This window comes from Saimiri boliviensis, chromosome 20 (assembly GCF_048565385.1).
Source record: "Saimiri boliviensis isolate mSaiBol1 chromosome 20, mSaiBol1.pri, whole genome shotgun sequence".
NCBI lineage: Eukaryota > Metazoa > Chordata > Mammalia > Primates > Cebidae > Saimiri > Saimiri boliviensis.
The window spans coordinates 37,391,790-37,403,567 of record NC_133468.1 but is presented as its reverse complement, the minus strand read 5'-3'; positions in this window follow the sequence as shown (position 1 = coordinate 37,403,567).

Below are 11,778 nucleotides of genomic sequence, written 5' to 3'. Positions count from 1 at the left end.
ATCTATGACACATTGGTAAATGAGAGTCATTGTAAAATGGTGATTTATAATAAGATATACATATTATATTCCCCCATCTCCTCACACGTGGCTCCTAAAAGCCTTTGTAATCTCCAAAGTGACATGTCTTTTTTTTAGACAAAGGTTTCCTCTTGTTGCCGAGGCTGGAGTGCAGTGGTGCCATCTCAGCTCACTGCAACCTCCATCTCCTGGATTCAAGCAATTCTCCTGCCTCAGCCTCCTAAGTAGCTGAGATTAAAGGTGCCCACCACCACACTCAGCTAATTGTTTTGTATGTTTAGCAGAGACGGGGTTTCACCATATTGGCCAGGCTAATCTTGAATGGCTGACCTCAGATGATCCACCTGTCTTAGCCTCCCAGAATGCTGAGATTACAGGCGTGAGCCACTAAGCCCGGCCGTGATGTGTCTTTTTTATGGCTAATAAGATGACTGTGGCTGCTGGTTCCTGCACAGCCTCAGGATGGGGCTGGTTGCCAGGAGAAACAACCATGTGTTTAGAGGGTTGAAACTTTCAGCCCAACCCTGATCTCCAGACAGGGGAGAAGGGTTGACGGTTGAGTTAATTGTCAGTGGCCAGTGATATAATCTATCATGCCTATGTAATGAAGCCTCCATGAAAACCTAAAAGGACAGGGTTCAGGGGGCTTCTGGATAACTGAACACATTGAGGTTCTTGGAGGGTGGTGAGCCCAGAGAGAGTGCAGAAGCTCCCGTCCCTTCCCACATGCCTGGCCTTGTGCCGGTCTCCCATCTGGCTGTGCATCTCTGTCCTCTCTAATACCCTTTGCAATAAATGGGTGAACATAAGCATTTCCGAGTTCTGTGAGCTGTTCTAACAAATTATTCGAACCCAAGGAGGGGGTTGTGAGAACCCCTGATTTACAGTCAGTTGGTCAGAAGCACAATTCACAGCCTAGGGCTTGTGATTGGCATCTGAAGTAGGGGGGCAGTCTTTGGACTGAGTCTTTAACCTGCAGGATCTGATGCTATCTCCAGATAGGTAGTGTCAGGATTGAATTGAATTATAGGACATCCATTTGGTGTCTGTTGGAGAACTCCTTGGTTGGTGTGTGGGAGAAACACCCTCTTCCATATCCTACACGTCCCATGTCAGAAGTGTTGTGCTAAATGATGAGTGATTTTCCTTTTTTCCTATCTGAGGAAATGAAGAGTCATGAAGACAGAGTATTTGAGATTTGTCCCTGTGCAAGAAATGTCTCCAAATCTTACAGCTATCAAAGAAAATGACTTTATAAACATAACATCTTTATTAACAAGTTATGATGCTCAAATAAACATTTGCAAACCCTCAATAATCCAAAACTAGTTTTAGTCAACCACACTTGTTATCAAAAATGATATTACAAATGTAAAAATCATTTCAAAAGGCAATCAGGGTCTATGGGGCCAAAAAAATTGGAGGTTAACAATGTATTACAAAGGGGTGTCAAGTAGTTCAGAAATAAACATATCTGTTCTTTTCCTGGTTTTGTTATATTTGTGTTTTCATTTTAACTGGCAGTGTGCTCTTCCTTTATTCTAAATAAATATTCACTTTGTATTGAATCTGGTGTTTATAATTTTAGATTATTTTTCTTAAAGAAGGCTTTTCAAATTGTATAAACTACAGAATCCACAAAACCTACATCACCCTGGCTGGGTTTTAGAGAAATTTAAATATAGATGTGGCCAGTGACTGGCCAAGAAGTTTATAATATAGGAGGAGAGATGAGACAGATTCATCCAACAAGGATGCCTGGGCGTGACAAGAGTCTCAAAAGAAATGTTAACAGTGATTTTGGGGATTCAGGGGTCTCTGGGGACACTTTGACCAACATCTCAGCAATCCCAGCCAGCCTTTTTTTTTTCCTTCTTCTTTTAGAGACAGGGTCCATGCTCTGTCACCCAGGCTGGAGTGAAGTGGAGGAATCATAGCTCACTGTAACCTGGGCTAAAGCCATCCTCTCATCTCAGCCTCCCTGGTAGCTGGGACGACAGGTGCACACCACCACACCTGGCTAATTATTTTTATTTCTGTAGAGACAAGATCTTGCTATGCTGCCCAGGCTGATCTCAAACTTGTAGCTTCAAGCCTTCCTCCTGCCTTGGCCTCTTAAAGTGCTGGGATTGCAAACATGAGCCACTGCACTTGACCTCTTTTAAAAAAAATTTAGATTCAGGGGGTACATGTGCATGTCTATTATATGAGTATATTGCATAACGGTAAGGATTAGGCTTCTAGTAAATGTGTCACCTAAGTATTGAACATTGTTCCCCAAAGGTAGTTTTTCAACCTCTCCCTCCCTGGCCACTTTGGGAATCACCAGTATCTATTATTTTCCATCTTTCTGTCCATGTGTACCAAATGTTCGCCTCCCACTTATAAGTGAAATCAGCTTTCTATTGGGATAATGGCCTCCAGCTCCATCCATGTTTCTGTAAAGGACATGGTTTCATTCATTTGTATGCCAGTCAGCCCTTCTTGGCATTCACAATTATCTTCCTAAAAGGAAGGCTTCTTTAAAAAAAATCACCCTTCTATGTATAAACCACACGCTCAAAATGACACATCCACGTCTCTCTTGCGCTGTTTTCCTGGCTTGTAATGTTGTTCCCCCCAAAAAACTTCCCGACTCTGCATCGATGTTATGGAGGGGCAGTGGACTCCAGATTTGAGACCTGGGCTCCCTTCCTCACCAGTTACATGATCTTGGTTAACTCATTCGACGTCTCCTCATTTCTAGAGTAGGTACTAAAATACCAACCAATGCCAACCTGAAGCACTACAGAAAGGCACTAAATGGGCTAATGCATGTAAAACACTTGTCAACTTTAAAGCTCTGAACAAATGTTACATGTTATTACTACCCATCCTTCAATGCCCAGTTCCAATGCTACTATCTTCACCGTCTCCTTCAGCCCCTGCCCCATAGATCATCCCTTCCTCTGTGCATAGTAGTTGCTTCTCTGTTTTGTGTATTTAATTTGCTGTGTTATTATTGTAAAGTCATTCGCTTATTTATTCATTCATTCTTTTGTTTCATAAATATTTATTGAGCTCTCCCTCTGCACGAGACACTTGCTTTCTCCCTCCCTGCATTTATATACTGTCTGGACAGACACTGTCTTGTTCTTATTTGTGTTCTAGAGAGCGCATAGCTCATTATCTTGCACCTTCTAAGGGCTCAGTAGTGGTTGTTTTTTTAGGGGTGACATGTGAGCTGTGCCTTTGAGGTTGGGAGGATTTAGATTAGGTGTGGATGGGTATTCCCGGGAGATAGGGTACACAAGCCCTGCTTCCTTCCAGGTGGCAATTCCATCATGACTGGAGGTTAGAATCATCTTGGGGAGCTTTAAAAGACATGGGGGCCAAGGCTGAGTGTGGTGGCTCACGCCTGTAATCCCAGCACTTTGGGAGGCCGAGGCGGGTGGATCACCAGGTCAAAAGATCAAGACCATCCTGGCTAACATGGTGAAACACCATCTCTACTAAAAACACAAAACTTAGCACACCTGTAGTCCCAGCTACTCAGGAGACTGAGCAGGAGAATCACTGGAACCCAGGAGGTGGAGGTTGCAGTGAGCTGAGATCATGCCACTGTACTCCAGCCTGGGTGACAGAGCAAGATTCCATCTCAAAAAAAGAAAGAAAGAAAGAAAGAAAAAAGACATAAGCACCAGGCGAGACAGCTCATGACTCTTAATTCTAGCACTTTTGGAGGCTGAGGCAAGAGGCTCACTTAAGCCCAGGAATTTGAGACCAGCCTGGGTAACATAGCAAGACAATGTCTCTACACACAAAAAACTTTTTTAAATTAGCCAGGTATGGTGGTATACACCTGCAGTCCCAGCTATGCAGGAGGCTAAGGTAAGAGGCTTGAGCCCAGGAGTTGAAGGCTGCAATGAGCTATGCTTGTATCACTGCACTCCAGACTGGATGACAGAGCAAGACCCTGTCTCTTATTTATTTATTTATTATTTATTTATTAATATTTATTTATTTATTTATTTATTTGAGACGGAGTTTCGCTCTTGTTACCCAGGCTGGAGTGCAATGGCGCGATCTCGGCTCACCGCAACCTCCGTCTCCTGGGTTCAGGCAATTCTCCTGCCTCAGCCTCCTGAGTAGCTGGGATTACAGGCATGTGTCACCATGCCCAGCTACTTTTTTGTGTTTTTAGTAGAGACCGGGTTTCACCATATTGACCAGGATGGTCTCGATCTCTTGACCTTGTGATCCACCCGCCTCGGCCTCCCAAAGTGCTGGGATTACAGGCTTGAGCCACTGCGCCTGGCGACCTTGTCTCTTAAAAAAAAAAAAAAACAAGGGGCTGCTTGACCCCTACTCCCAGAAATTCTACTTTAACTGTCCTGGAATGAGACCTAGCATTGAACTGTGGGGGTTTTATTTTATTTTATTTTATTTTATTTTATTTTATTTTATTTTTGGAGGTTGTTGTTTGTAAAGACAGGGTCTTATTATATTGCCCAGGCTAGTGTTGAACTCCTGGCCTCAAGAGATCCTCCTGCCTTGGCCTCCCAAGGCACTGGGATTACAGGCAAGAGCCAACATGCACAGCTCATTGAATTCTTTTGAAACCACCTCCTCCCTCCAGTGATTCTAATGTGCACCTGGGTTTGCTAGCCACAGCTCCAGGACAATTGTATTAATGGGTGACTGACACTCATATACCAAGGGATTGCCTTTAGTTCACTGGCCCATCATGGGGATGACTCTGGGGATAACAAATCCTACTTAATTTCCTTGTGCCTGAATCTTGGGAGGCCGACCTACCCCTTTCCCTCACTCAGCAGTGCCCGCTGAGTGGCCTTTGATCGTCATTTGTGTTTTTGGTGACCTGACAAAGTCCAGGTCAGACACCGCCAATAGCTTTCTAGTTTATTGATCCAAGCCTCTGTTATTTCATTGAAGGAAGCGGTGGGTGGGCTGGGGGGACACAGCCATGCCAGGACTGCAGTTGTCACTCATTTATCACCTTTTGTCACCATTTGTCATCTGTTTGTCACCTTTCTAGAACCTCTCCCTCTGCTCCACGGATTGAAAAACAAAAAGGGGCCGGGAGCAATGGCTCATGCCTATAATCCCAACATTTTGGGAGGCCAAGGTGGGTGGATCACTTGAGGTCAGGAGTTTGAGACCAGCCTGACCAACATGGTAAAACCCCATCTCTACTAAAAATACAAAAACTAGCCAGGCATGGTGGTGGGTGCCTGTAATCCCAGTTACTCAGGAGGCTGAGGCACGAGAAGCGGTTGAACCTGGGAGGTGGAGATTGCAGTGAGCTAAAATCCCTCCACTACACTCCAGCCTGGGCGAAAGAGCGAAACTCCATCTCAAAACAAACAAACAAACAAACAACCCCCCCCAACAACAAAAACCAAGAAACAACAAACAAATCAAACCTTAAAACAGATCACTTCACCGAAGAACTAAAGAAACCTTCAGAGCACCTCCCCCATTCCTGACTTTCCCATTTAGTCTCACTGTTCCTACAGCTCTAATTGAATTTTTATACCTCATTTATGTGTGTTTAGGCCGCTCATTCTTGTGTTTTCTTTCTTTCCTCCCCTTGAACAGCTTCCCCTCCAGGTCGACCACCTGTGATTACGCTTCCCGTGCAGACGTGCACAGCGACATTTAATAACAGGGGCGCCTTCCTGACAGCTGTTTTGATAATGGTGTCGGGGAAGGTTCTTTCATGGGTGCACATGGCAGAGAAAGCCTCGCCTGGTATCAGGGTCTGAGATGTTCCGGATCCAGCTGTAATTATACCTTCTCAACCTCACCTACCCACCTCCTTTTCAGAGGATAACTATACTGAGTGACACTCACCTCACAAGCAGAGGAGGTGCTGACTTTTCAAGCAGATCAAGGCAGATTTTGGGGTTGGGAAATTAGTACTTCATTCTTCATCTCCCCTGCGGCTGCCGTCACTACTAGAGAAAAGCCGCTGGCTGGAATTGGAAAGATCATCCCCAGAGGGGGTAACAACAATACCACCGCCTTTACCTCGATGGGGGCTTATTTCCAAAAGAAATTATGCCTCCATTACGGGCCATTTTAGACCATTAGTGATATGTTTGCATTTCCACAGGAATGTTTACCTTTCCTTGCAGGGAACCCAGGTCAGTCCGTGCTGTTCATGAGTTAGTAACTGTGATCAAAGCTCTCTGCTGTAGCTCAAGGAACCAACCCTTAGGTTTGGGAGTTGAATTTCATCTCACTAATTGGCTCTGCAGGTGCCTTTGTTTTTCATTTCCACTCCCTAAGTGCCCTTGTCAGTCTCTGGCTGGCCTCCCTGGGTGCTGGAGAATTCAAAACAAGGAAAAGGGGAAAGTTGGGGCATAAGAAAGAAACTGAAGGTTACTCTTGAGATCCTTTTGTCAGCTGGGTAAGTCACTTGATTTCTCTGTGACTTTGGGATCCTGTTGGTACCTGCCTACTAAGTTCATGGGAAGGTTAGGTGAGATAAGGCATAGACACCCTCAGCAAATGCAAGGTGGAGCCTCCCTGCTCATTAAAAGGAAGCTGTTGTTATTTCAGTGTTCTTTCTTCCATCACTGTAAGACGGGACCGAAGTCCTGCCTGGATGGTACCCCTACCTCTGTCTACTTCAGGAGGGAATCCATTAAAACACACACACACACACACACACACACACACACACACACACGCACACATATGACTTCTGAAATCTTCAGCCCCTGGGAAAATCAGTAGTTGAAAGACCCCCTTGATGCTTTTTAAATTTTGTTATTTTTTTCAAGATGGAATCTTGCTCTGTCACCTAGGCTGGAGTGCAGTGGCGCGATCTCAACTCACTGCAATCTCTGCCTCCCAGGTTCAAACGATTCTCCTGTCTTGGCCTCCCAAGTAGCTGGGATTACAGGTGTGCGCCACCATGCCTGGCTATGTGCGTGTGTGTGTGTGTGTGCGCGCGCGCGTGTGCATTTTTAGTAAAGACAGGGTTTTGCTATGTTGGCCAGGCTGCTTTCAAACTCCTGACCTTAGGTGATCCGCCTGCCTAGGCTTCCCAAAGTGCTGAAATTACAGTTGTGAGCCACCACACCTGGTCCCCTTGATGCTTTTTAATCCCAACTACAGCAAAAATCTGTTTAAGTTTTTTTTTTTTTTTTTTTTTTGAGACTGGGTCTTGCTTTGTCACGCAGGTTGAAATGCAGTGGTGTGATTATAGCTCATGGAAGCCTCCAACTCTTGATCTCAAGTGATCCTCCTGCTTCAGCCTCCCAAGTAGCTAAGACCACAGGCATGCACCACTGCACTAATTATTATTCCTATTTTTTTTTTTTTTTTGGTAGAGACATAGTTTTACTATATTGCTCAGGCTGGTCTTGAACTCCTGGGCTCAAGTGATCCTCCCGCCTAGGCCTCCCAAAGTGTGGTTTTATAGGTGTGAGCCACTGCACCTAGCCTCCTCTGATACTTGTTAAATCCCACTGACATCAAAAATCTCTCCATGTCTTTCCTAATGGGAGAAGCTTCTGCCTTTTCCTCAATTTTGCTAGGGCCAGAGACTCAGTACTGTTCAAAGATACCTGGACCATTTTCAGATTTTAAAAAGTTCTTGTTTCATATTGGGTTCACATCTAACTCCCTGTAACTTTTTTCTTTTTCTTTTCTTCTTTTCTTTTGATGGAGTGTCCCCCTGTTGCACAGGCTGGAGTGCAGTGGCATGATCTTGGCTCACTGTAATCTCTGCCTCCCAGGTTCAAGTGATTCTCCTACCTTAGCTTCCTGAGTAGCTGGGACTACAGGTGCCTGTCACCATGGCTAGCTAATATTTGAATTTTTAGTAAAGACAGGATTTCACCATGTTGGCCAGGCTGGTCTCAAACTCCTGGTCTCAAGTGATCCACCTGCCTATGCCTCCTAAAGTGTTGAGATTACAGGCATGAGCCACTGTGCCTGGCCCTCCCTATAACTTTTGATGGAATGTGTTGTGCTGGATGGGATCATTCAAGTTAAACATTGGAAAACTGACAGCAGTCTTCTTAAGTGCCTTCTAACTCCAAGCCTCTATGAGTCTAATTTAGTCTTTTCCTCATTCATAAAACAAGCATAGTTATTACCTCCCCTGCCTACTTCACACCACTCTTGTTAGCATTGGTTGTGACCACACTGGTTTGGAAAGTGCTAAAAACTTAAGGGGTGTCATTGTTCTTTATCGGGTCACACTCACCATGCTTACCTCATTCCAGCATGACAACACCACATGACTTATGTAAGTTTCCAAAAACACCTCAAAATGGAAAAAATTCTATAATGACCCATCTACCCATACCCATCACCCACTGGCAGAAATTACCAGTATTTTTGCTAATCTCATCATATGGTTTCTTGACCTTGTTCCTATCTACCTTCTCCTGAGTACTTTCTAGATTGCCAGTGTCCCCACTGAAATCGAATGATTAGAGGATTTTAAACTGTTGGAATAGAGAGCATTTCTGTCTTACTTGTCACGGTATCTCTAGTGCCCGGCACTGCCCTGGTCATGGTATACTCTTAACAAAAAATTATTCAGTAACTGGACTTGGCTGGGCACAGTGGCTTATGCATGTAATCCTAACACTTTGGGAGACTGAGGTGGGAGGATTCCTTGAGGCCAGGAATTTGAGACCAACCTGGGAACCGTGAGATTCTGTGTCTACAAAAAATAAAGACAATCAGCTGAGTGTTGTGGCATGCATCTGTAGTCGTAGCTACTCAGGAGGCTGAGGTGGGAGGATTGCTTGAACCTAGGAGGTAGAGGCTGCAGTGAGCTGTGATCACTCCACTGCACTGCAGACTGGGCAACAGAGTGAGAACCACTGTCTACAAAAAGAGAAAAAGATAAATATATAACTGTACTAAAACAAAGAAACAAACAAATGAAAAATGGAGGGCTTTGGTGCTGTAACAGTCCCTCAAGAATTGTGTCCTCTTGGGTAAAAAGGAGATTCTCTGAATATACCAAAGATGCTAGATCATGACAATGACAATTAAGTGACCCAAATTGGCTGTTATGGGAATTTCAAGATCCTTTGGGCCCCCAGCTGGATAGAATGTTGGGGCAAAGTGATCTGACTGCCATTCGTTTGTATGAAAAATCACTCCTAAATTCTCATCATTGATGTGCACTCAAGGATTTCCCAAGAGCAGGCATCGGTGCCACCTGTGTGCTTCTCTCTCTCTTAGGACTTGGCTGCATAGGTCTCCAGCAGGCCCTGGCTCTCTGTAAAGTCAAGTGGAAGCTCTGGGAGCAGGACAGCATCAGAGAACATGCTGAGTCCCTTCACCTCCTGTGCCCACTCGCTTGTAAAATGACCCATCTCATGAGTTATTTTGTAAAGTATATCTCACAATCCCTGGCATAGACATTGTTCACTAACTCTTAGTTTTTGTTCTCCAAGTGGTGTGCAGCTAATCAAGAATCAACTTGTGGTTGGGTGTGGTGGCGTACACCTGTAATCCCAGCACTTCGAGAGGCAGAGGTGGGGTGGATTGCTTGAGCTCTTGAGTTCGAGACCAGCCTGGCCAACATGACAAGACCCTGTCTCTACTAAAAGTGTATGGAAAAATAAATAGCCAGGCTTGGTGGCATGTGCCTGTAGTCCCAGCTACTTGGGAGGCTGAGGTGGGAAAATTACTTGAGCCCGGGAAACAGAGGTTGCAGTGAGCCAAGATGGCACCACTACACTCCAGCCTAGGTGACAGAGCAAGACCCTGTCTCAAAAAAAAAAAAAAAAAGAATGAGCAAACCCACACAGTAGCCTCTTCATGCCTGACCTCTGTCTTTCATGCCTGACATTTTTTTAGTGAGTACCTACTGTGTGCTAGGTACAATAGCCTGGTGGCACCAGGTTATTTAGGAAGTTAAAGATAGTGTTTGTGATTACCCCCTATTCGTCCTCAAATGTTCCTTGGTACAACTTTCAGAGCTGAAACATGGGCTGGAAGGGCCATGGATCTGACATGAAGCAGAAATTCTTGCCTATTTATGTCATCACCTATGAGGGCCATGAACAGATCAACATGGTGACATTCATTCTTATCTAGAGCACTGGTCTCATCTTTTCCTCACTAGCATACAAGAGGTGCTTGACTAATTCTTGTATTCATGGATAAATTTGTAGTACGGCTAAACCTTGCTTTTTCAGCTGTTGGATCTGGAGGAATACATTTGGATATATGCAGCCAGGAATAGCAGCTATTATGCAAGTTAAAAAAAATCATGCATACAAAAAATGTTGCCTCACCTAAGGAAAGAAGGAAGGATGGAAGAATGGAAGGAAGAATGGATGAAAAGAAGGATGGAGGGAGGATGGATGAAAGCAAGGAAGGATAGATGACAGGAAAAAAGAATAGATGAAAGGAAGGAAGGATGGAAGGAAGAATAGAAAGAATAGAAGGAAGGATGGAAGAAAAAAGGGAAAGAAGGGAAGGAAAGGGAGGGAAGAAAGGAAGGAAGGAGAGAAGGAAGGAAGGAAGGAAAGAAGGAAGGAAGGAACCAGGTTAGGAACCAGGTTGCACAGCAGGAGGTGAGCGGCAGGTGAGTGAGCAAAGCTTCATCTGTATTTACAGCCACTCCCCATCGCTTGAATTACTGCCTAAGTTCCACCTCCTGTCAGGTCAGCAGTGCCATTAGATTCTCATAGGAGCGCAAACCCTACTGTGAACTGCGCATACACGGGATCTAGGCTGTGCGCTTCTTATGAGAATCTAATGCCTGATGATGTGTCATTGTCTCCCATCACCCCCAGATGGGACCATCTAGTTGCTGGAAAGCAAGCTCAGGGCTCCCACTGATTCTACATGATGATGAGTTGTAGAATTATTTTTTTATATATTACAATGTCAGAATAATAGAAATAAAGTGCACGATAATGTAATGTTCTTGAATCATCCGGAAACCACCTCCCCTCCCCTTGGTCCATGGAAAAATTGTCTTCCAGGAAACCAGCCCTGGTGCCAAAAAGCTTGGGGACTGTTGTGATAATGCATTGCAGGTTACAAGGCACTCAGAGACTTCAGTGGGCGGTGGAATAATTTTAAAATGTGATTCTATACATTTCGGAGATCTGCTGCACAGTATGGGGACTGTAGTTAATAATAATGTATTGTAGATTTCAAAAGAGCAGAAAGAGTAGATTTCAAATGTTGTCACCACAAAAAGTCTTAAGTATGTGAGGTGACATGTTAATTGGCTTGATCTAATAATTTCACAATGTACACATCTATGAAGACATCAAAACATTGTACCCCATGAATATATACGGTTATTATTTGTCAATTGACAAAAGCAATTATACTTGCGATTTTAACATAAACAATTTAAGAGAACAAGGGTGTTTATAAACTGTATCAAATGTTTAAGATTCTGAATTATTATATTTAAAGCTTTGAGTGATTGAATTTATGAAGCATTCAAGGGCCTAGTGACATTTCCTGTTAGATTTGTAAATCTTCCTCTAGGTACTTGAAGTTTGAAGGTAAGTATTTGTAAACATAGTATACAATGTATGAAGGAATTTAAGTTTGAGAGCAGAGTTAATCATATGGAAATTTAATCTGAAAACTCTGTGAATGAATGTATGCTTGCTTAATGAATACATATGCTAAATTGATTTCAGTTTTTTTTTTTTTGTTTTGTTTTGTTGTTGGTTTTGAGATGGAGTTTGCTCTGTCGCCCAGGCTGGAGTGCAGTGGTGTGATGTCAGCTCACTGCAACCTCTA